The sequence below is a fragment of the Malaya genurostris genome, chromosome 3 (assembly GCF_030247185.1).
Source record: "Malaya genurostris strain Urasoe2022 chromosome 3, Malgen_1.1, whole genome shotgun sequence".
Lineage (NCBI taxonomy): Eukaryota > Metazoa > Arthropoda > Insecta > Diptera > Culicidae > Malaya > Malaya genurostris.
The window spans coordinates 228,535,709-228,558,790 of record NC_080572.1 but is presented as its reverse complement, the minus strand read 5'-3'; the positions used below and the strand labels follow the sequence as shown (position 1 = coordinate 228,558,790).

General features: G+C 36.6%; 1 protein-coding gene across 7 annotated transcripts in view; it reads right to left on the bottom strand.

Annotated features, from left to right (window-relative positions):
• Positions 1-23,082, bottom strand: part of LOC131437068 (uncharacterized) — a 561,034-nt gene that overhangs the window by 111,132 nt on the left and 426,820 nt on the right. The window contains exon 4 of one of the 7 annotated variants that reach the window (XM_058606123.1): positions 18,039-18,112. The exons of the other annotated variants lie outside the window; for them this stretch is intronic. The gene's annotated coding sequence lies outside the window, so the exon portion shown is untranslated. The remainder of the gene's footprint in view (positions 1-18,038; positions 18,113-23,082) is intronic. 7 annotated transcript variants of the gene reach the window in all.

Sequence of the window (23,082 nt, the reverse complement as noted above, 5' to 3'; positions counted from 1 at the left end):
TGAAATTTTCGAAATCGAAAAAAAATTTTTGATGCCAAACGGCTTAGAATTGCATGAAACGTCAAAATATAGTGTCATCTCGAAAAAAAAATTTTTTGAAAATATCGACTTTTTGGGACTTAGAAAAAATATGAAAATTTTTCTAAGTCCCAGAAAGTTGATTTTTTCAAAAAAATTTTTTTTTGAGATGACACTAAATTTCGATGTTTTATGCAGTTTTAAGAGTTTTGGCATCAAAAAAAATTTTCGATTTTGGAAATTTCATGTACTCCCCCCTATGGTGCTTTTTCAAGATCGATAATTGTCAAACCTTTACCACCGGGCAGCACCCCTTAAGCATGTCCGATTTAGGTCAAATTTTGCATGAAGGCTTTTTTCGAGGTGCTTAAACTTTTGAGCACTAGAACTTTACGAAAATAGAGTTGATCCCAAAATTTTGGCACCCTTATATATACAAGAGCGGTAAAAATCAACGTGTTTTGTCGGTTACGTCACTTATACCATCATATATCTGGAACCAAAAGTCACAACCATTTGATCTTCGAACTTGATCAACGGCCCGACAGTAGCTTTCAAACGAGCCCAAGTTTGTTAAAATCGGATCAGCCATCTCTGAGAAAATTGAGCGCGTTCAAATACAACGCTTTTTGTCGGTTACGTCACTTATACAATCATATCTCCGGAACCAAAAGTCACAACCATTTGATCTTCAAACTTGATTAATGGCCCGCCAGTAGCTTTCAAACGAGTCCAAGTTTGTTCAAATCGGTTCAGCCATCTCTGAGAAAATTGAGCGCGTTCAAATACAACGCTTTTTGTCGGTTACGTCACTTATACAATCATATCTCCGGAACCAAAAGTCACAGCCATTTTATCTTCGAACTTGATCAATGCCCCGATAGTAGCTTTCAAACGAGCCCAAGTTTGTTAAAATCGGTTGAGCCATCTCTGAGAAAATTGAGCGCGTTCAAATATCTTCGAAAAGTGCACACACATACACACATACACACATACACACACACACACACACACACACACACAGACATTTTCCGATCTCGTCGAGCTGAGTCGAATGGTATATAACACTATGGGTCTCCGAGGCTCCGTTCGAAAGTCGGTTTTTCCAGCAATTCTAATACCTTTCTATAGAGAAAGGCAAAAAGCCTTCTTAGTCCACTTAGTGGGATTTTCATATATCTTGAAAAATCACCATAGGGGGGAGTACATGAAATTTTCGAAATCGAAAAAAAATTTTTGATGCCAAACGGCTTAGAATTGCATGAAACGTCAAAATATAGTGTCATCTCGAAAAAAAAATTTTTTGAAAATATCGACTTTTTGGGACTTAGAAAAAATATGAAAATTTTTCTAAGTCCCAGAAAGTTGATTTTTTCAAAAAAATTTTTTTTTGAGATGACACTAAATTTCGATGTTTTATGCAGTTTTAAGAGTTTTGGCATCAAAAAAAATTTTCGATTTTGGAAATTTCATGTACTCCCCCCTATGGTGCTTTTTCAAGATCGATAATTGTCAAACCTTTACCACCGGGCAGCACCCCTTAAGCATGTCCGATTTAGGTCAAATTTTGCATGAAGGCTTTTTTCGAGGTGCTTAAACTTTTGAGCACTAGAACTTTACGAAAATAGAGTTGATCCCAAAATTTTGGCACCCTTATATATACAAGAGCGGTAAAAATCAACGTGTTTTGTCGGTTACGTCACTTATACCATCATATATCTGGAACCAAAAGTCACAACCATTTGATCTTCGAACTTGATCAACGGCCCGACAGTAGCTTTCAAACGAGCCCAAGTTTGTTAAAATCGGATCAGCCATCTCTGAGAAAATTGAGCGCGTTCAAATACAACGCTTTTTGTCGGTTACGTCACTTATACAATCATATCTCCGGAACCAAAAGTCACAACCATTTGATCTTCGAACTTGATCAATGGCCCGCCAGTAGCTTTCAAACGAGTCCAAGTTTGTTCAAATCGGTTCAGCCATCTCTGAGAAAATTGAGCGCGTTCAAATACAACGCTTTTTGTCGGTTACGTCACTTATACAATCATATCTCCGGAACCAAAAGTCACAGCCATTTTATCTTCGAACTTGATCAATGCCCCGATAGTAGCTTTCAAACGAGCCCAAGTTTGTTAAAATCGGTTGAGCCATCTCTGAGAAAATTGAGCGCGTTCAAATATCTTCGAAAAGTGCACACACATACACACATACACACATACACACACACACACACACACACACACAGACATTTTCCGATCTCGTCGAGCTGAGTCGAATGGTATATAACACTATGGGTCTCCGAGGCTCCGTTCGAAAGTCGGTTTTTCCAGCAATTCTAATACCTTTCTATAGAGAAAGGCAAAAAGCCTTCTTAGTCCACTTAGTGGGATTTTCATATATCTTGAAAAATCACCATAGGGGGGAGTACATGAAATTTTCGAAATCGAAAAAAAATTTTTGATGCCAAACGGCTTAGAATTGCATGAAACGTCAAAATATAGTGTCATCTCGAAAAAAAAATTTTTTGAAAATATCGACTTTTTGGGACTTAGAAAAAATATGAAAATTTTTCTAAGTCCCAGAAAGTTGATTTTTTCAAAAAAATTTTTTTTTGAGATGACACTAAATTTCGATGTTTTATGCAGTTTTAAGAGTTTTGGCATCAAAAAAAATTTTCGATTTTGGAAATTTCATGTACTCCCCCCTATGGTGCTTTTTCAAGATCGATAATTGTCAAACCTTTACCACCGGGCAGCACCCCTTAAGCATGTCCGATTTAGGTCAAATTTTGCATGAAGGCTTTTTTCGAGGTGCTTAAACTTTTGAGCACTAGAACTTTACGAAAATAGAGTTGATCCCAAAATTTTGGCACCCTTATATATACAAGAGCGGTAAAAATCAACGTGTTTTGTCGGTTACGTCACTTATACCATCATATATCTGGAACCAAAAGTCACAACCATTTGATCTTCGAACTTGATCAACGGCCCGACAGTAGCTTTCAAACGAGCCCAAGTTTGTTAAAATCGGATCAGCCATCTCTGAGAAAATTGAGCGCGTTCAAATACAACGCTTTTTGTCGGTTACGTCACTTATACAATCATATCTCCGGAACCAAAAGTCACAACCATTTGATCTTCGAACTTGATCAATGGCCCGCCAGTAGCTTTCAAACGAGTCCAAGTTTGTTCAAATCGGTTCAGCCATCTCTGAGAAAATTGAGCGCGTTCAAATACAACGCTTTTTGTCGGTTACGTCACTTATACAATCATATCTCCGGAACCAAAAGTCACAGCCATTTTATCTTCGAACTTGATCAATGCCCCGATAGTAGCTTTCAAACGAGCCCAAGTTTGTTAAAATCGGTTGAGCCATCTCTGAGAAAATTGAGCGCGTTCAAATATCTTCGAAAAGTGCACACACATACACACATACACACATACACACACACACACACACACAGACATTTTCCGATCTCGTCGAGCTGAGTCGAATGGTATATAACACTATGGGTCTCCGAGGCTCCGTTCGAAAGTCGGTTTTTCCAGCAATTCTAATACCTTTCTATAGAGAAAGGCAAAACAAAGTCGCCTGTATCTAAGTTAGCCGAGCGTTTACATCTTTTAACCTTCATTGAAAATGTCAAAGAATTCAATGTGGAAAATTCCTGGTGGATACGGTTGTATCGTTTGAGTTGTATATCTGGCAGCGGTGAGGCAGTCGGTCACCAGCATGTCTGTCAGCCATATTTTTCCCACTGGCAACGTTTAGTCAGCCATCAGGCAGCCATGCGTATGCGGGGAGTGACAGTAATTTCTTGTCATTCTCGTATATTTTTCAGTCAATGAAAATGACTTTTATTAGCTCTGATAGTAAACCCACTTAGTTTTCTAATTTCCCAATCAGAGATTTGTTTCATTCTTCATTTTATACTAGTTAATGTACAAACAATCCCTTGGTTACTTTCAAAAATCGAAGAGAAACATTTTGAATAGAATACCGCAGTATTATATATGAGAAATGCATCATTACACCACTAGGTGGATTAAAACAGGTCTTTCATTAAATATGACTAAACACAAATAACTAACATATCACTCAGCATAATCCCTCAGACTCAATTTTTGAAACAAACAATAACCTTGTAACCTAACTGAATAGATGGAAATTGATTCAATCTTATAAAGCGTAATATTTAGGTCTGGTTGCGTATGCATTAGTTCCTAATATGCAAAAGTGAAAATCAATGAAAGTAACAAAATATGTTGTGCGGACTGTTTCACTGTTTTGGCTACATAAAACAGTTGCCAAAACAGTAGACAAAATAATAGCTAGAATTTAAGCCAGAATATTAGCCAAAAAGAGTTGCCTAAATAGTAATAAGAAGAGTAGCAAATAGTGACAAAAAGTAGCAACAATATATGAAAAATAGTGGCCAAAATTGTAACCAAAATAGATAGTAGCGAAAATAGCAACAAAAACAGAAGCAAAAAAAGAGTTGTAAACATAGTAACAAAAAACCTGTATTAATCCACCTAGTGATGTAATGATGCCTTTCTCATATCAATCATACCATCATATATAATACTGTGGTATTCTTCAAAATAGTTTTCTTCGATTCCAAAAAAAGGCGGGTGGGTAATGTCAGAGACATGACTGGATGTCGTGAATACGAAAACAACTGACATGTTCCTTAACACTTCCGAATATCAATTGTATGAATTATGCAAGCATTCCCCTTTTTCACATTTTTCGCAAAAACAAAGAAGGCTTCACTTGATCTCGATTACTGTGAATTTCACACAACGAAAAGTGCACAAATCTAACCAAACTGTTCTTGATTTGCACTAAACTGAGGATAATTAATTCGATTTGCGAGCAACAAATCCTAATAGTTCTCTAGAAAACTTTTAGCGCCATTAGAACGGCTGATATTGTGTAATGCTCTCCACCATTGTTTTTTTCCCCAATGCTAATGACTGGCAGCTGTGACGTAATCGCTCTTGTCGAAAGCGAAACTAGCTTTGCAAACGACACAAAATACATCTGCTCGCAGCGGCGATAGAATCCAAACTGATCCAATTTTTGTTAAGAGATTTCTATTTATGTGATTTCGTTTGTAGCTTTCTCACTAAAGGGCGGTCCTAACGGCTATAAAAATAGCCGCATACAGAATTTTAATTTCGATTATTTCATTTAGGATTTGCATAATTTATTGAAAGAAACTATCAGGATGCTGTACGGGATTCATTCCTACCTTTCAGAAAGACCAAATTGTGGAACTCACTACGATATTAAACACTGTTCGGAACATTTTTCTCGAACGATTTGTTGTACAGCAGCAGATATATATTTTTTTTTTTAATAACTATTTATTGGAATATGAGTTAAAATCAAATTATTAAGATTTGAATTGGGTGTTCAGCTACAAGTGGTGACTTTTCAGCCCTGTTATATATATATATATATATGATTTGGTTATTAGCATGAGGACATCATTTGCTTCCGCAATTCTGAGATTTTTGTGTAGGGAAAATTCTAAACCTACTTGTATTGTGTAACGGGGAAAAGGAACTTATATACTAACTTACTAACTAATACAGAGAGCGAATCGATTCAATTGAAGATTGCATCGATTTTTGTCGGAATTTGCTTATAATATTATGTGACATTACATCGAATGGTTCTATATTTGTGAGTCTGTGTAACTCATTTGTACTAAACCAGGGAGGACGCTTCAGAATCATTTTCAGAATTTTATTCTGAATCCTTTGAAGCGTTTTCCTCCTGGTGGAACAACAGCTTGACCAAATTGGTACCGCATAAAGCATGGCTGGTCTGAAAATTTGTTTATAAATTAACAACTTGTTTTTTAGACAGAGCTTAGAATTTCTGTTTATAAGAGGATATAAACATTTAATATATTTATTACACTTTGCCTGGATTCCTTCAATGTGATCCTTGAAAGTGAGTTTTTTGTCGGCAGATATTTTGTTCTCTTCCTCAGAACGCGTTCTGATTGGCTGGTGTTGACATGGGTCAAATGAGTCAGGTTTTTCAATAGTGTATTGAAATACCTCAATGCTTTTGCGATACACGTTTAAATTGAAAAGTTTCGATTCTATTGGTAGTTAGATTATATAATTCCTTTCACAGATCACTGAGCTATGAGCTTTCAAAATACGAGAAAGGCAAATGCGCCTTATGAATTATCCTCTTTGATACTCGTTTATACCAAACATTTCAGAAAAGTTTAATTTTGAATTATTTGAGACTATGACTATATTTCCGGATCCGGAAGCCAAATCTAGATGAAATTCAGGCATTTCGTATGGGACCACAGGACCTTTCATTTGAACCTAAGTTTATGAAATTCGGTCGCGCCATCTATGAGAAAAGCTAGAAAACATATTTTCATTTTTTTGCACATTTTACCCCATAACTCCGGAACCGGAAGTCGGAACTAAACCATATTTAGGAATTTTGTATGGGACTACAAGACCTTTCATTTGAACTCAAGTTTGTAAAAATTGATCAGTCATCTCCGAGAAAAATTAGTGCACTTATTTTCACATTTTTTTGCATTTTTTACCCCATAATTCCGGAACCGGAAGTCGGATTCAAATAATATTCAGGAATGTATTGTATGGGACCACAAAACCCTTTCATTTGAATATAAGTTTGTGAAAATCGGTTGAGCCATCTCCGAGAAAAGTTAGCGCAAAAAAACGTTACATACACACATACGTACATACACACACACAGACATTTTGCGTACTCGACGAACTGAGTCGAATGGTATATGACACTCGGCCCTCCGGGCCTCGGTTCAAAAGTCGGTTTTCACAGTGATTGCATAACCTTTCTATATGAGAAAGGCAAAAATAGTAGCCCAATAGTAGTAAAAATAGTAGCAAGAAAGTAGCGGAAACAGCAGCCAAAATAGTTACCAAAATAGTAGCTAGAATAGTAACCATAATGGTATCCAAAATAGTAGCAAAAATAGTAATCAATATCGTAACCGAAATAGTAAGCAAAATAATTATCAAAACAGTAGCCGAAATAGTAGTCCATGTTAAATTCAACAAAATTCATATCACATTTTTAAATCTTGTTTAATTTTGAAGCAAAACATACTTTACCATGTAAGCTTTGAATAAAACCTCAGAAAAAATATATGTAGTAAGACATAATTTCGATTAGTACTATGAACTATTTCCATAAGCAAAATGCGGTCCAACCATCCATTCGTCCAATGATGAACGTAGAATCCGATACAAACCTGTTTTGGTGAAAGCGTGGCTGAGCAAAGTGGTTACGAACGAAACATAAAGGAACTTAACCTGTTAAATCACCCCCCCCCCCCCCCCCCCACAGCAGATCCCATTTTGGGGGAATTAAATTCGTAGAACATGAACACCACAGTCATAATGGATAGTAAATTACGCATTAACGGAGTTTATGCAAATTGCAGCGCCAGCAAAGAGAAAATGACCGCAGTGCATCTTCGTTATGGAACTTTAGTTGGACGGTTCTGAGGCTGAATGCGGTCCTCGCTCACCATCAGCATCAACGCGAGCTCAGGTTCACGCCATTTCAATGATGATGATGATGATGGTGGAGGTGGTAATGATGTTGCCACAATTAGGTTTATTGCTCATTGAGGAGTATTTTTCGAAGCCAACATTCTCCGACATCTTACATCACGTGTATTTATGCAAGTAAGTGGTTGTTTAATCATAGCAAAATGAATTTTGCCCAAACACGATGTGAAATTGATGGTAAACATTCACTGAAAAAAAAGGTTCCAAATCACCACGGGAACCCTGGATTCAATTCGACGTTTCGATAATGGAGTTGATGATAATGATGAATCGTTCGTTGAAGATGGTCCTCGCAGTTAATTGTTTTCACTGGCTCTGTGCATTATATAAATCACTGCCATCAATTACAGCTGTCCCCGATGATGTATGGTTCACATTCTTAAACACCTCTTGCTAGTCAATGTTAGTGTAGGTGTGATTTCGCATTTCCATGACAGAAAAGCGTTCTCAGGACATGGAACTAATCATATTCATAGCATCCCAGGACCCATGAATTTCAAATTTGCTATCCCGACTCATAAACTGAATGTTTGCCGAAAACAAGAAAAAAATCTAGTTAAAATCATTTTTCTTCCCAAACCAACCATTAATCATTAGCTAACTTCCCCAACGTTGTCCACCCTTTTGCTGATCCGGTACGGTTCCATCAGTCAGACAGTCAGTCAGGCAGCCGAACGGTCACGCTTTCCCACTTACGGTGACTCCGAACTCCGGATATGATTTATTTTCCCACATTCATGTCGCGTCCACTCACGGCCCCGGTCGAATAGGACCGACAGACGACACTCAAATTAAAACATCATATTTCATTGCCCTTTAGCATACTACATGTCCGAGGTTCTAGATTCCTAGATCGATTTTTATTTCTATTGTTGTTATTTGTTTGCATTATTCGTCAAACACGATGTGGACGCTGACTGGGGTTGAAAGTTAGTTCTAGTTTCGGCTATTTCTGTGGAATAAACGTTTTTCGATGATGATTGATGTGGCCTACTGCAAATATGATAAGTAAGAATTTCGAATATTTGTAGGTCAATTTTTACTGGTGGATTTCCTTTTAACAAAACTGATGATTTTTGATTAATCAGAACAAGAAAAAAATTGTGTTGTAAATTTTATAGGGACGAATGTAGCAAGGAGTGAATCCACTGAGTTCCTGCTTCCATGCCATAAAAGGCCACAATCGCAGGAGTTTATCGCTTGGTTCAACAAAGTGTTTTCATTTGTTCTTAATTTTTTGAGATACTGTAATGTTTTTTTCGTATCTAATCTGGAAAAAAGTTCTTTTATGTTATTATGTTATTTCTCGTTTCATATGCCACTAACCTAAATTAAAAATGCCGTCTAAAATAGCACAACTACCTTTCTACTAAATAAACTGTTTAAAGGGGGGTTTCAAGACCCCAACGTTTTTGTACCATAACTTTAATAACTGATTTTTCAAAACTGTTAGACCCAACCCGCCCCTTAAGGGCTGAGGACAGTACCGTAAAGTGATAAGTTTTTTGCTATTTTCCCGGTTCAAATTTTTTTTTATCGTTTATTTATACCCGGCTTTAACCAATTTGCGGTCGTTCGCTGGAAAGTTTCAAATTAAATTTTCTTGGAAACAGTGCAGAATATAGAGAAACCCACCTGACAATGTCTTCGAAATTTAGTTGAGAATATTCTGTGAAATTTTCAGAATGATTCATTGAGTTTAGCGGTCGTGTTGTATTTTTTTCTGACTGAAGAACTGCTGAAAATTAGAACGCTCGGAAATGCATACCTCTACTTGTTCATCGAATATCTCGGCTTTGAAGGCTTGTATCATAAATCTACCGTGACAAGGTCTAGATAATTTAGTTTAGATGCGATTGGTACATAAAAACATATATGTTATCGCGATAAAAATAAAGTCTCTGAAACAACAGTCAGTTTTAATGTGAAACAAAGTCAGTTTCAATGCATCCGCCATTTTTTTCGCTTTGATTTCCTGAATAGCATTCTGAAAAAGGAGAGAGAAATAAAATCGGCTCGACAGGGCTTCCAAACACATAGACATTCAATCTTTGTGAAAGTTGAATATTTTTTCATTGTTCATTGGAATCCATGTAATGTCCAACCCATACGATAGATTAATATGATACAACTTATTATCAAAATAATAAAATGTATTCTGGCAACCCGGTACAGTTTGCTCATATACGAGAGAGTACAAGAGAAATACGATGCGCAAAGGGAATTGAGCGAGCCACGTGGTCGATTTAAAACTCAACACGCGACCCTCTGTCCTCAGACCTTAATGCTTTGTTCAGTGTTTGTATGACAGATTCATAGCTGTCCGAAAGGAATACGAATTGTATAGTTTGAGTAGGCCTCGGATTCTTCGGATGGCCAAGTCTGAATTCTTTTTGGTTTTTTAGATATTTCAAGTTGAAATAGTTGAAATTGTCTGGGTGTATATTGTGACGGCCCGGTATGAGGAAGAAGATAAAGTTTCGCAGTGAAGCAAACCGAGAATCACTAGGCTGGAGCGAAGGAGTTTTCGTAAGAATCAGTTCATTCGAAAATTCAAATCAGCTACACCCAAACCTCCATTTACGTAATAATCGGGACTACGTAAATCGAATTATGACGTAAAAAAAGTTTACGTTATTTGGAATTTTCAACGTAAAAAAAGTTTTTCTTATGTATATGTATTATTAGATATGTATAATATATTGGATAGTTATGGAACGAAAATATTTACAGGAAAAGGATGTTCTAATCAGGATCATTTTCCAGGATGGCGACTTCCGGTTTTTTGATATTCTTTGAAAACCCTTACAATATGGGTATTTTCGGAACGGGTTTGATGAGTAGATGTCGGAAAACGATGTTTGAAATGGTTCTGAATTCCAGGATGGCGACTTCCGGTTTATTGATATTCCATAAAAACTCTTTCAGTATGGGTATTTTCGGAACGGATTTGATGAGTAGATGTCGGAAAATGATGTTTAAAGTCATTTTAAAATCCAAGATGGTGTTTTTCGAAACCCGTTTTAAAACGAATGTTTTCGGAACGGGTTTAAAGAACAGTTTTTAGTAAACGTTGTTTGAGTAATTATGACTTACTGTCGAATGCTTTATAATATTGTTACTTTTGGAATGGATTTTACGAGTCAATTTTAGGAACAAAGTTGTTTCAATTAAACTTCCAAACTTTATTCCAAATTCAACATAATATTAGCTTGACACTTACAATCGAATCGTCAAATAAATACCTAAATTGATAAAAATGCTTAGATGTAAACATTTTATGGTTCATTCTTTGGTGAAAGAAATGTTAATATTTAATTATCAGTATTGTAGTAAATATGATTTATTTGAATAGATTCAAGTTTTGAACTGCTGTTAAAACTGTTATTTTCGTTTTTGTTGACTGATTTCAATCCCTGAACTGTTGATTAGTTTCCCCATTATTTCATTCCGGTAAATCACAAAAAACTAATGAGTCAAACAATTAGATTTTAAAATAATTTTGGTGACTTTTTCACAGACCTGAATTAGCAACTAACAGTTCCTCCTCATATCGTTACACTCAAACATCGTTTTCCAACATGTACTCATCAAACCCGCTTCAGATATACCCACATTATAATGATTTTCAAAGAATATCAATAAACCGGAAGTCGCCATCTTGGAATTCAGAACCACCTCAAACATCGTTTTCCGACATCTACTCATCAAACCCGTTCCGAAAATACCCATGTTGTAAGAGTTTTCAAAGAATATCAATAAACCGGAAGTCGCCATCTTAGAATTCAAAACCACCTCAAACATCGTTTTCCAACATTTACTCATCAAACCCGCTTCAGAAATACCCACATTATAAGGATTTTCCAGGAATATCAATTAACCGGAAGTCGCCATCTTGGAATTCAGAACCACCACAAACATCGTTTTCCGACATCTACTCATCAAACCCGTTCCGAAAATACCCATGTTGTAAGAGTTTTCAAAGAATATCAATAAACCGGAAGTCGCCATCTTGGAATTCAGAACCACCACAAACATCGTTTTCCGACATCTGCTCATCAATCCCGTTCCGAAAATACTCATATTGTAAGGGTTTTGAAAAAATATCAATAAACCGGAAGTCGCCGTCTTGGAATTCAGAACCACCACAAACATCGTTTGCCGACATCTACTCATCAAACCCGTTCCGAAAATACCCATGTTGTAAGAGTTTTCAAAGAATATCAATAAACCGGAAGTCGCCATCTTAGAATTCAGAACCACCTCCAACATCGTTTTCCAACATTTACTCATCAAACCCGCTTCAGAAATACCCACATTATAAGGATTTTCCAGGAATATCAATAAACCGGAAGTCGCCATCTTGGAATTCAGAACCACCTCAAACATCGTTTTTCAACATGTACTCATCAAACCCGCTCCAAAAATACCCACATTATAATGATTTTCAAAGAATATCAATAAATTGGAAGTCGCCGTCTTGGAATTCAGAACCACCACAAACATCGTTTTCCGACATCTACTCATCAAACCCGTTCCGAAAATACCCATGTTGTAAGAGTTTTCAAAGAATATCAATAAACCGGAAGTCGCCATCTTAGAATTCAGAACCACCTCAAACATCGTTTTTCAACATGTACTCATCAAACCCGCTCCAAAAATACCCACATTATAATGATTTTCAAAGAATATCAATAAACCGGAAGTCGCCATCTTGGAATTCAGAATCACCTCAAACATCGTTTTCCGACATCTACTCAATAATCCCGTTCCAAAAATATCCATATTGTAGTAATTTCCATGGAATATAAAGAGCCGGAAACGATTTTCATTGCATGCAAAAACCTCTTTTTACGGAGTAGGTTCGTAAAAAAAGTTTACGTTATTTGGGGTTTTTGTTGTAAAAGAGTTACGTAAAAAGAGGTAACGAAAAAAAAGTTTACGTAAAGGGAGGTTTGGGTGTAGTTAGTTGTCCTTCGTCTTCTTTTATCATTATCTTAGCACCTAAATTTAGAACGATCCATCCATTAAAATAACACCATATTTTTCTCTCGGTAACCGACTGCCTAAAGAGCGGCAAACAGAACAGGAAGAATAGACTTGTGACGCGGTGTGTGTTTAATTTATGTCGAGTGTGTTTCCATGTTTATTTATTTGTCGTCAATTAAAAGTAGACCATAAGGATAATTACAATAATCGTCTTAAATTAGTAAACTATTCTAAATAGATCACTAAATAATGAATAATTTAGTATGAGTTAAAAAATAATAATTAGCTTACCGAATAGAACTGAAATATTGTTTCAGTTTGTTTTTTGACATAGTGAAATCGACTGCTTCTGAATGCTTGTTGTATACAGCCATCAATTGATTTATTGGCCCATTTTTTGCATAGTTTGTACGCTGGTAGTTTGTAATAAAAATATTTCGATTTCTTAAAGGCCGAGATAGTATGTAAAAATTTAGTTTGGACAGGAGTTGACAGGAATCTACGCGATTCGAGACAATGTCATTTACAAATGAGACCATTGAAAATTCTCTGCGTTCTTTTAATGTTTGAATACTTATCAGCATACAGTGGGCTTTATAGGACGGAAGAGGAAGACTTGTCCAACCTAATTTACGAAGTGCAAATAACAAACATTGTTTTTGAACTGATTCAATTCGATCTTCCCATGTGATTAAGTAAGGTGACCAAACTGAGCTACAGTATTCTAGTACTGACCGACCATAGGCAATGTATAATGTTTTAATTGTATACGGATCGTGAAAACAGTAACAAAATCAGTAACAGTTTTTGAATCCTAGCATGTTATTGGCTCTGTTTAGAAATAGGACTATAAATGAATGCTTTGGTGGCCAAGTAAAGCGTAGCATGCTTGGTTCTTCTAGCCAATTGAGCTTTCCCTTCATGTGTTTTCATATGCAGGGTAGTTTAATTGGCAAAAAAGATTCCCCGGCTAGGAACTCGCTACGGGTTCGAGTTCAGTCTCTGCAGTAACATTTTTGCAGATTTAATTACATAGTTGCATTCGCACGTCATTTTTTTCAAACTGTTTCCCACGTAAGATACTGATCAAATTTGATTCCAATCATATTTTTTTTACTTTATTGGCATCACCATAATAGCTGAATTACCGGGGTTGCTCGGAAAAGTTACGTGAAGGCAAAACTAGAAATTTAGAACAAATTGATTTTTTAGGCTCCTCGCTCAAGTTTACAATATGTGTTCAAGGTGGTGTATTTACCGTTGACTACTAAAACATTTAAAACACTTTTCTCTCAATAAATTTCTTCCTAGTAACCTCTAAGATGCAAGAAGTAACACGTCGATCAAAAAGTTCCTGAACCAACAAAGCAAACAACACTTTTTTCTACACTTATGAAAATAAAGAGCGAATGGTACTTCTAAACCACGCTTTGGAATTTCCCATGAACTTTACCTAATACACTTCAATCGAAGTGATGTAAACAATTTGAAAACTTTAGAAATTTCATTTTCCACATTAAAATTCATTGGGAACATTAGGAACGACATAATCGTGTTGCAAACTTAACGCAATGTCGTCGTTGCCAAGGCTTCGGCCATGGAACCAAAAATTGTCATATGGGTATACGGTGTTTGAATTGTGGTAAATCGCATTCGAAAGACGTTTCCAATTATTTGAAATAATTTGAAATGGGAAAAAATTTAAACGTTCGTTCGCTTAGACAACAAGTCAAATCAACGACCTTAAATTTACAGAACATATCTGAAAATCAAAAAACCGTTACAAATGCCACGCCATATTCTTCTAAGGCACTTATTTCTTCGAATTCAAAACAAAAAACAGGTATGCCTTCCAATTCGTCTTCTTACGAAAACAATTTATTGACAGGTAGATCGACCTCGTCATCATCTTCTTCTAATGTCACTTATGCCAGTATAACAGGTAGAAATCAACCACTTAATTCTTCTAATGTAAATAAACAAAACACAGAACCGCCTTGCAGTTCATCTTCTAACGAAAACAATTTATTAATAGGTAGATCGGCCAAATCATCTCCTTCTAATGGCAGTCTACCTATAAATATACCTTCAATGCCATTCGTTTCTTTAAATGAAGTTGATTTAGGCGATATAACTGAAAATAAAATGATCTACCTACAAGATCAACTTTTTCTAATGATCATCTGAATGAATTCGACTTCATCACTTTTTGAATCATTTCAAATCGGATGGCAATTTGCAAATAATATTATAATGGATTTAAAAATTAACAGTGATGTTAAATAATTATTTGAATATTTTAAATTGGAATGCTCGATCTTTAAAATCGAGTGAAGATGAATTTTATAATTTCCTCAGAGTTCACAAAATTCATATTGCCATTGTGACAGAAACTTTTCTTAAACCAAATGTCAAATTGAAAAGTAATCCACATTATGTGGTTCATCGATTTGACAGGTTTACTGGAATTAGTGGTGAAGTTGCCATTTTTGTCCAACGGCAAATTAAACATCGAATTTTACCTTCTTTCAATACTAAAGTTATTGAAAGCTTGGGAATCGAAGTTGAAACCATTCATGGAATTTATTTCATCGCTGGAGCACATTTGCCATTCCAATGCACCAGTGAACAATTTAATTTCTTTAAAGGCGATTTACAAAAACTCACAAGATATCGACCGAAATTTTTCGTAACAGAGGACTTGAATGCAAATCATGTTCAGTGGAATTGTAGGCAAAATAACAGTAATGGTAAAATACTTCATAATCAACTCTCAGCTGGTTACTTCACAGTTCTTCATCCCAGTAATCCGACTTGTTTCTCTTCCGTGAAAAACCCGTCTACAGTTGATCTGGTTCTAACAGATCAAAGTCACATTTGTAGTGAACCGATTACATATGCTGACTTTGACTCAGATCATCCTCCTGTAACATTCAGACTTTCCAACGAAGCTTTAATTAATCCAACTAGTTCTATATTCAACTATCATAGAGTAATTGATTGGATTACAGATCTCACATTGAAAACCATGTGGATCATGAAACTATTTTAGAAAATTCTGCGGACATCGACACAGACATTGATAATTTGAATCATTACATTATCGAAGCTAGTAATCTTTCAGTTCCCAAAGCTCAAACTAAATTAAATTCTTCTATCATCGATGACAATCTTCAACTGCTCATTCGGTTGAAGAATGTTCGTCGACGACAATACCAACGTTCTCGTGATCCTGCTATGAAAAACATAGTTAAGGATTTACAAAAAGAAATTAAACATAGATTTACTCTTTTGCGAAATGAAAATTTCGCTAAAGAAGTTGAACAAATTAAACCATATTATAAACCTTTCTGGAAACTTTCTAAGGTTTTTAAGAAACCTCAGAAACCAATTCCTGCTCTCAAGGAAGCAAATCGAATACTTCTTACAAATGGCGAAAAAGCCCAAAAACTTACTCAGCAGTTCGAGAGTGTCCACAATTTTAATTTGAACGTTGTTAGTCCTATTGAAAATGAAGAAAATGAAGGCAATTATATCTTTGTACATACTTGCGATACGATTTGGATATTGAGGCTTCTCTTCGCCAAGCTTGTGCTCAAGTTTTGTTTGCAAGCAGTTATTTTTATAACGTTAAGTTTCTGTACCATTCTGCGATTTCGGTTGAAGCGATAAACTTTTTCTCATTATCAATCGAGTTCATCTTATATAAATTAGAAATTAATTTTAAGCACTCAAAATTTACCATTTATAATTGTGTTTACTTTATAGTTGTCAATTTCTCGGACGAAACGACATAACATGCAATTTCATCCGAGTTTGCATGACACAAGATCAGAGCATACCAATTAAAGCTTCAAATCGTTTTATGGCACGTTTTTGAGTTGCTGTCTAGCAACACTCTACCTCTAGCATGCTACGCGTAGGACTGAATCGTGCAGCTGCTGAATTTGCTCTTGTAGATTCGCGTGCTTCCAACAGTTTCGCTTTTGCATCGATTGACCAATCAGAGCGATGCTTTCCCTTTGATATATCGCTTACCCCTTCAAAACCGTCGTCTCTGGCAGGGAAACCCGATATGCCGGAGGTTTTTAGCAGAAAAAATAGGACACTGCTCGCTACTAATCAAAATTTCAATCATTTATAATTGAAAATACGTGACTTGATACATTCAAATCGAAACTTAGAAATATTTCCAATCAAATAATGAAATAATATTAATAATTGATACAAAATATACTGAGCTGTAAGTATTCAAAACCTGACCATATTTCTACGTGTATTTTTCCTTGAGTTTCTAATATAATATAGAAAATAAAGATGTGATAAATAAAAACCTACTCCATCAATGCAATCAATGCGTGGTATCTAATTTAAATTAAACTATCCGATATAGTGTTTCACGATTTGCTGTCTTCTCAGTCATCGAAACCATAAAAAAACCATTGAAGGTAGCTTTTGCCTGCAGACGACCAGTGGCACTTAAAATTGCAACAATCATATTCTCCATTAGTTCAACCTGTCGCAGCTCTTTGCACCACACGGGGCCATACATCAATCCAGAGACAGGAATCAGCTCGAGCATGAAGTTGCACTTGGCAAATTGAAATCAAATTAATTGCGATTACGCAATTCAATGGTCCATTCAAATTACAGCTCGGTCACTCGCGTCAAATGAAACTCGAAAGGGGACGGAAGCTTAAATCGTGTCACGTGACTTCAACCCTACCACGGATGCTGGTCAGTTGCCAGGATTCCTCTGAAAGGTGGTGAATCGAAACCAAACATCCAGCAGTACTCTCCGAAGCCGGCATCGGATAAAATCTAATTGGCCAGAGTAAGTACGACAACTTTCACGACACTGTTTAAGCGATGAACTTTTATTCTTTTCAAACATTTTCGTTTCGGCATGAAAAGCATTCCGTGACAGTGCTAGTAATCGGAGCGAGCAAAAACTTTGATAAACATTAGGAGGGTAGTTGTAATTAATCGATTAACTGCAGCATTTCTCATTTCCTAATCGGATCTGCGCAATCGGATCACCGAGATAGACGTTCCCGCACAGCCAGGGCAAACAATTATTCCCCAATCCATCATTTCACTGTTCATTACTAACCGAGCGAACATGCAGGCAACCGGCCGGCCACTTATTTACTCTACCATTTGGCCAGATCGAAAGATTCCTTCTGGCAACCGCAACAACCGCAGACCTTCACCCCGTCCAGACGGCCAGCACCGATCGGGTTCCGTCAGACCTCCGGTTCAAGCTTCAGGTTTATCATCAGTTCCCAGTAGCGAAAATTACCTTTCGACACGCAAGGCAAATTAACTACTACCGTCGGAGAATCCGTCTGCTCAGGGTTCTGGACTGAGGCAGTTGCCGTTCCGAAAACATTCTGCCTTATATGCAAAACAGGTTCAACCTACCTGTGTTCTGGCTGGCGGGATGCAGGAAAATTGCCGATAATTGTTCCCTATTACTGATGATTCGCCATGCTCACCTGAAAGTAAACACAAGAAGAAAACCATCATCCAGCAGAACTTACAAACGTTAATCTCTGATTCGGCAAGTCTGAAAATTTTCCCACTTGGAAAGCGTAATTCAATATTCTCAATGAACTGAAGTACAATCCATCGACTCGTTTTTGCATGATCCGAATTATCCAACACCCCCGCATTCAAATCCGGATGGAAATCGGTGGACTGGTCGACTGGTCGACTGGACTGTCGAAAAAGAAAGTGAAATTAATTAAAGCTCGGTCCGGCGCAGCATCCGCATCTTGATTGTAAAACGAAACACTGCTTCCACTGGTCCCCGTCTAAGACTTGGTAGCTCGTGTATTTTTCGTTTTTTTTTTGATTTACTTGCACTCTACTCATTTTTCATTCGTTGCGTTCCATCCACTAATGACCGGCCGAAGACAAGACAAATTCAAAGAAAACTCTTCCTAATTAGCGGCCAACATCAGTGCGATCAACCCCACTTTTTTCCACTGCGAACCCGATCCAGATCTCCAGGCGGCTTCGTTCACCCAAAAACAAGTGAACTTTTTTAATCCGAAAGCGAAAGAGACTTGCTGAGACGATGGTTCTAGTTCTTTTTTTTTTCTTTTCTTCATTTTCTTTTTTTTTCGCCGGGTGATTCTCGGTTGAAAATTGTGCGCTGCAATTATTTCGCGGGCCTAATCAGCAATTAGCCGGCACGAAGTGGAGATTTGTTATGTCTAGCAAGATCGCATCCGTTAGGACAACAACGACGAGTAATTGTTTTAGCAGTGGGTGCTGAAGAAACACGATAAGTTTGTGAATCCAGGAGAAATCAGTTCGCGGAGAGTTTTTTTTTGCCATTGTATCTTTTATGTTGTTACAGAAAACAACATCTTTTAGGGTTAGATTAGGATAGAAAGAATATTTAGTCTGAAAATGTTGGATTTGATTTACGTAGAACATTGAAAAAAAGCGAATTGTTTGACTACTTTCTACATAATTTTGAGTTGTTTTCAATCCATTCTTCCATTCGTGTGAGTATTCAATTTAGTGAAAATTGAAGTAAACTGTGTCGAGCCTAAAATTGGGTCAATACAACTAAACAGGTGAGTAAATATAGCTTACTATTAACTGTATTTCCGTGTATTTTTGTATGGACCGTATGCAAACCACCTTTAGTCAAATTACAGAAAATTAAGTACTTAAAATTTCCGGTTATATGTTATTTTGAAAAGCACAATAGATAAATTGTGCTTTTGATACTAAAAACTTAAAAGATTACCGGTTTACCGACATTATTCAAATCAACAAACCAATTTCAATGTTGTGTAATGATGCCTTTTTCATATCACTCTCTTCATCATATTTAATACGGTTGTATTCTTCATAAGATGTGCCGCTTAAAAACCGAACACACACAAAACTCGTTCTGAAAAATAAAGTTTTATCATCAAATTTTCAGAAAGTAAAACTTCAATCAAAGTTAGATTTTGGCAACATTCATTCCATTTATGTCGCGGTCGTCAAAAGGTTACATGCTCACAAATTCCTATCTCATGCCTCCCCGTGTGTCTATGATGACATGTGGTACGGCATCGACTGAATACTATCGCGTTCTGCGTTAGAAGCAGAATGAGAGGGTGTGAATTGGTTTGTAACATATTTAAAAAAAAAGTATAACGGTTCGATAGGATAGGACGCTGAAGTGTATTAAAATCTCTTAATGTGACTTTATATTGTCAACTTGTTTCATAAAAACCGTCTGCTACTTTCCTTGCAATTGATAAATTAGTGTTTTTTTTCATGTAATCCTTATACAATTTGACGTATAAAGCGATATACGTCTTATGAGTGAAAGTAACTGTTATAAATAATAATTCTTTCCTAATAATCAGTATTTTATGCAGGAGCATCTGTGAAAAACCATCAGAAGTCTACCAGGGTGTAATTGGCTGGATCAGTGCACAGCAGAGCCATAGTGAGCATTTCTGGTGCCCGAGGCAAACTTAAAAAAAGTCGCCCCCGTCAATTTTTTAAATAAAGAAATTTTATACTTGTAGCTCTCTTGAGTGTTACATCATAAATCGCGATTGAAACTTAAATCAAATTTTCGAAATCAACAAAAATTTTTTTTTTCAATTGTCTTAGAACCACCTGCAAATTTTTTTAAACCAACTCTAGAACTTAGAAAAATTTTGAGATTTCCGATATCGAAAAAAATATGTTTATGCCTAATGTAATAGAATTGCATGAAACATCGAGATCTAGTAAAGACTGTCCCAGAAAGTATGGACGCAACCAAAAACCGCTGCCATTTCGCAATGGTTCAGCATCTGTCATTTTCTATGGCTGCGTCCTGTTGTTTACACTCTTCTCTAACCACTTGTGCAGTTGTTTATTCGTTTTCATTAGTTTGTTTCGAAATGCGTGGACTTTCAGCAGAACAACGTCGAAAAATTGTGTTCAAATGGTGCACAGAACGCGGACTGTCACTGAGAAAGAAAGCAAAAATGGAAGGAGTAAGTGAAAAAGCCGTGCGAAATGCAATCAGGAAGTTCGGTGAGGATAACACCTTTGAGAATATACCGAAAACGGGTCGAAAAGAAGGTCCTGCTAACCCTCAGTTCGATAAACGTATACTGAAGGCGTTCGAGCAAAAGAAGAAGGTTTCAGTTCGGGATGTGGCTAAAAAAGTGGGCACTTCGAAGTCAAATGTTATTCGTGCTAAAGAACGTTTGAATCTTCAAACCTATAAGAAGCATAAACAACCAAAACGTAGTCCGAAACAAGAAGCATCGATCAGGCCGAGGGTTCAAAAGCTGTACAATACGATTCTTGCTGGAAATTTGAACTGCATAATCATGGACGACGAAACCTACGTGAAACTCGATTACAAATCCCTGCCGGGACCACAATATTATACGGCGCGAAAGGGCAAGTGTTAAACCAGTCCGAGACATCGATTGAAGTCGAAAAATTTGGTAAGAAAGCTATGGTCTGACAAGCAATTTGTTGCTGCGGTAAGAGTTCGTAACCCTTCATCACTACTGCTTCAATGAACAGCGAAATATACATCAAGGAATGTTTACAAAAACGACTTCTATCCATGATTCGAAGCCACAAGGATCCTGTTGTCTTCTGGCCAGATCTTGCTTCTTGCCACTACTCGAAGTCAACGGTAGAATGGTATACTACCAAAAATGTCACGTTCGTCCCAAAAGACATGAATCCACCAAATTGCCCACAATTTCGACCAATTGAAACCATTCAACAGTTCGAAAAAGATTGCAAAAAAATGTCAAAACTTGTCGCCAAGAAGTCTGTACGGAATTTAATGAGGAACGTTCGCAAGAAGGTGCGCCAGCTAGTCTACAATGGCTAAGTACCAAATGTTGAGAATAATATTCTGTTGTTGTAGTCTAATATTATCAGTATATCGAATAAAATTTGAATATCTAACACTTGTGAATTATTTACAGCGAAATCAAAGTGCGTCCATACTTTCTGGGACAGTCTTTATTATATGAAAACAGACGGATGGGTAATGACAAAAACATAACTGGAGGACGTGAACTTGAATAAAACTGACATGATTATTTCACATTTCTGAACAACATTCAATGATCATACATATTAGATAATTGATTGTATGAATTTTGCAGCTTGCACTGCTCTGCTTCCTATGCTAAAGTATGACTATTGGAGGCAACCATATTCAACCCTACAAATAACGCAGAACCCGATAAGTGTAAATAATACAACAAACAATGATGTAGTTGTTATTTTGTTGTAGATTTACACCCTTAGTAAAGGAAAACTTCGAATAGTTCCTTGGGAATATTTGAGTACTTTTTGCCACCTTTTTGAGTATTTTTTTTTATTTATCTACATCAGAACCCGAGTTCTGGACATTGAGGACCTGGAACTGAATTTAACTGAATTAGGACTCAATTCAAGAGTCTTAGTTTCAAATTTTCAATTTTCAGTTTTCTGGAAGTATGCTGCTGTAGGTAGGTAGAGTTCAGTTCCAAGATCCAATGCAAATGAGGCTTTCAACCATGCAGGTATTTTTTGCTGCAGCTGGTTAAAGGCGACTGAGACTATCTCGTCCAAGTGCGAAGAAGACAAACAAGTGTCAAGAGTGTTGTGGTCATACCAAACTGTTGAAAATTCAATCATAAATTGCTGATCATATTTCTGATGACATGCAGAAAGAATTATGTTGCAGTGTTTAGTACAAAAAGACGTATTCACGTCAAAAATATTTTTCAAATCGACTCTCTGGAACTTGAAAAAATTGAGATTACCGAAATCGAAAATCCTTTTTTTCTGAAAATCAGATGAAATCCGATAAAAATCAGTGTCTCTCATGAAAGGCGAACGGTGCATAAAAATCCACAGAAGGCTGATGAACACAGAATGCACAGCACAAACGAACCGCACAGGCGGCTAGTCGATTCAATACTAATTTCGATTGTGTGAAGAGGCTCAGTTTATATAGTCAAGTCCATTCTATGCGAAATGCAAAGAGATTCAATGTGTTAGAAATTGTTGTCTCTGTTAGCGTAATCTATGAAACACGGAAAACTATACACTAGCTTGGTAAACATGGAAAAATATACATTGTTCATTATTTAATAAAGTTCCGACTACCAACTATATCAAAAATGTAATTTTATCTAAATTTTGTGCTAGGGCACATAACCGTTTTCATTATTTTTACGTTTCGTCTTTGACTCATCAGTGCAGAGCAGTTCAAATTGAACTGCTTAGTGCTAAACTCGGCAGTTCAATTTGAACCGCTAAGCAGACGTAAAGTTTCTGCTATTTACAGAACACTTTTTGTTTTGCAACGAAGTGCAATGTCTTTTCTGACGTGCCGAACGAAAACGTGTTTTCGACTATTTCTGGCCGATGCAGGTATGGTCATTTAGGGGTTAGCCAAATTTTGTGCTAGGGCACATAACCGTTTTCATTATTTTTA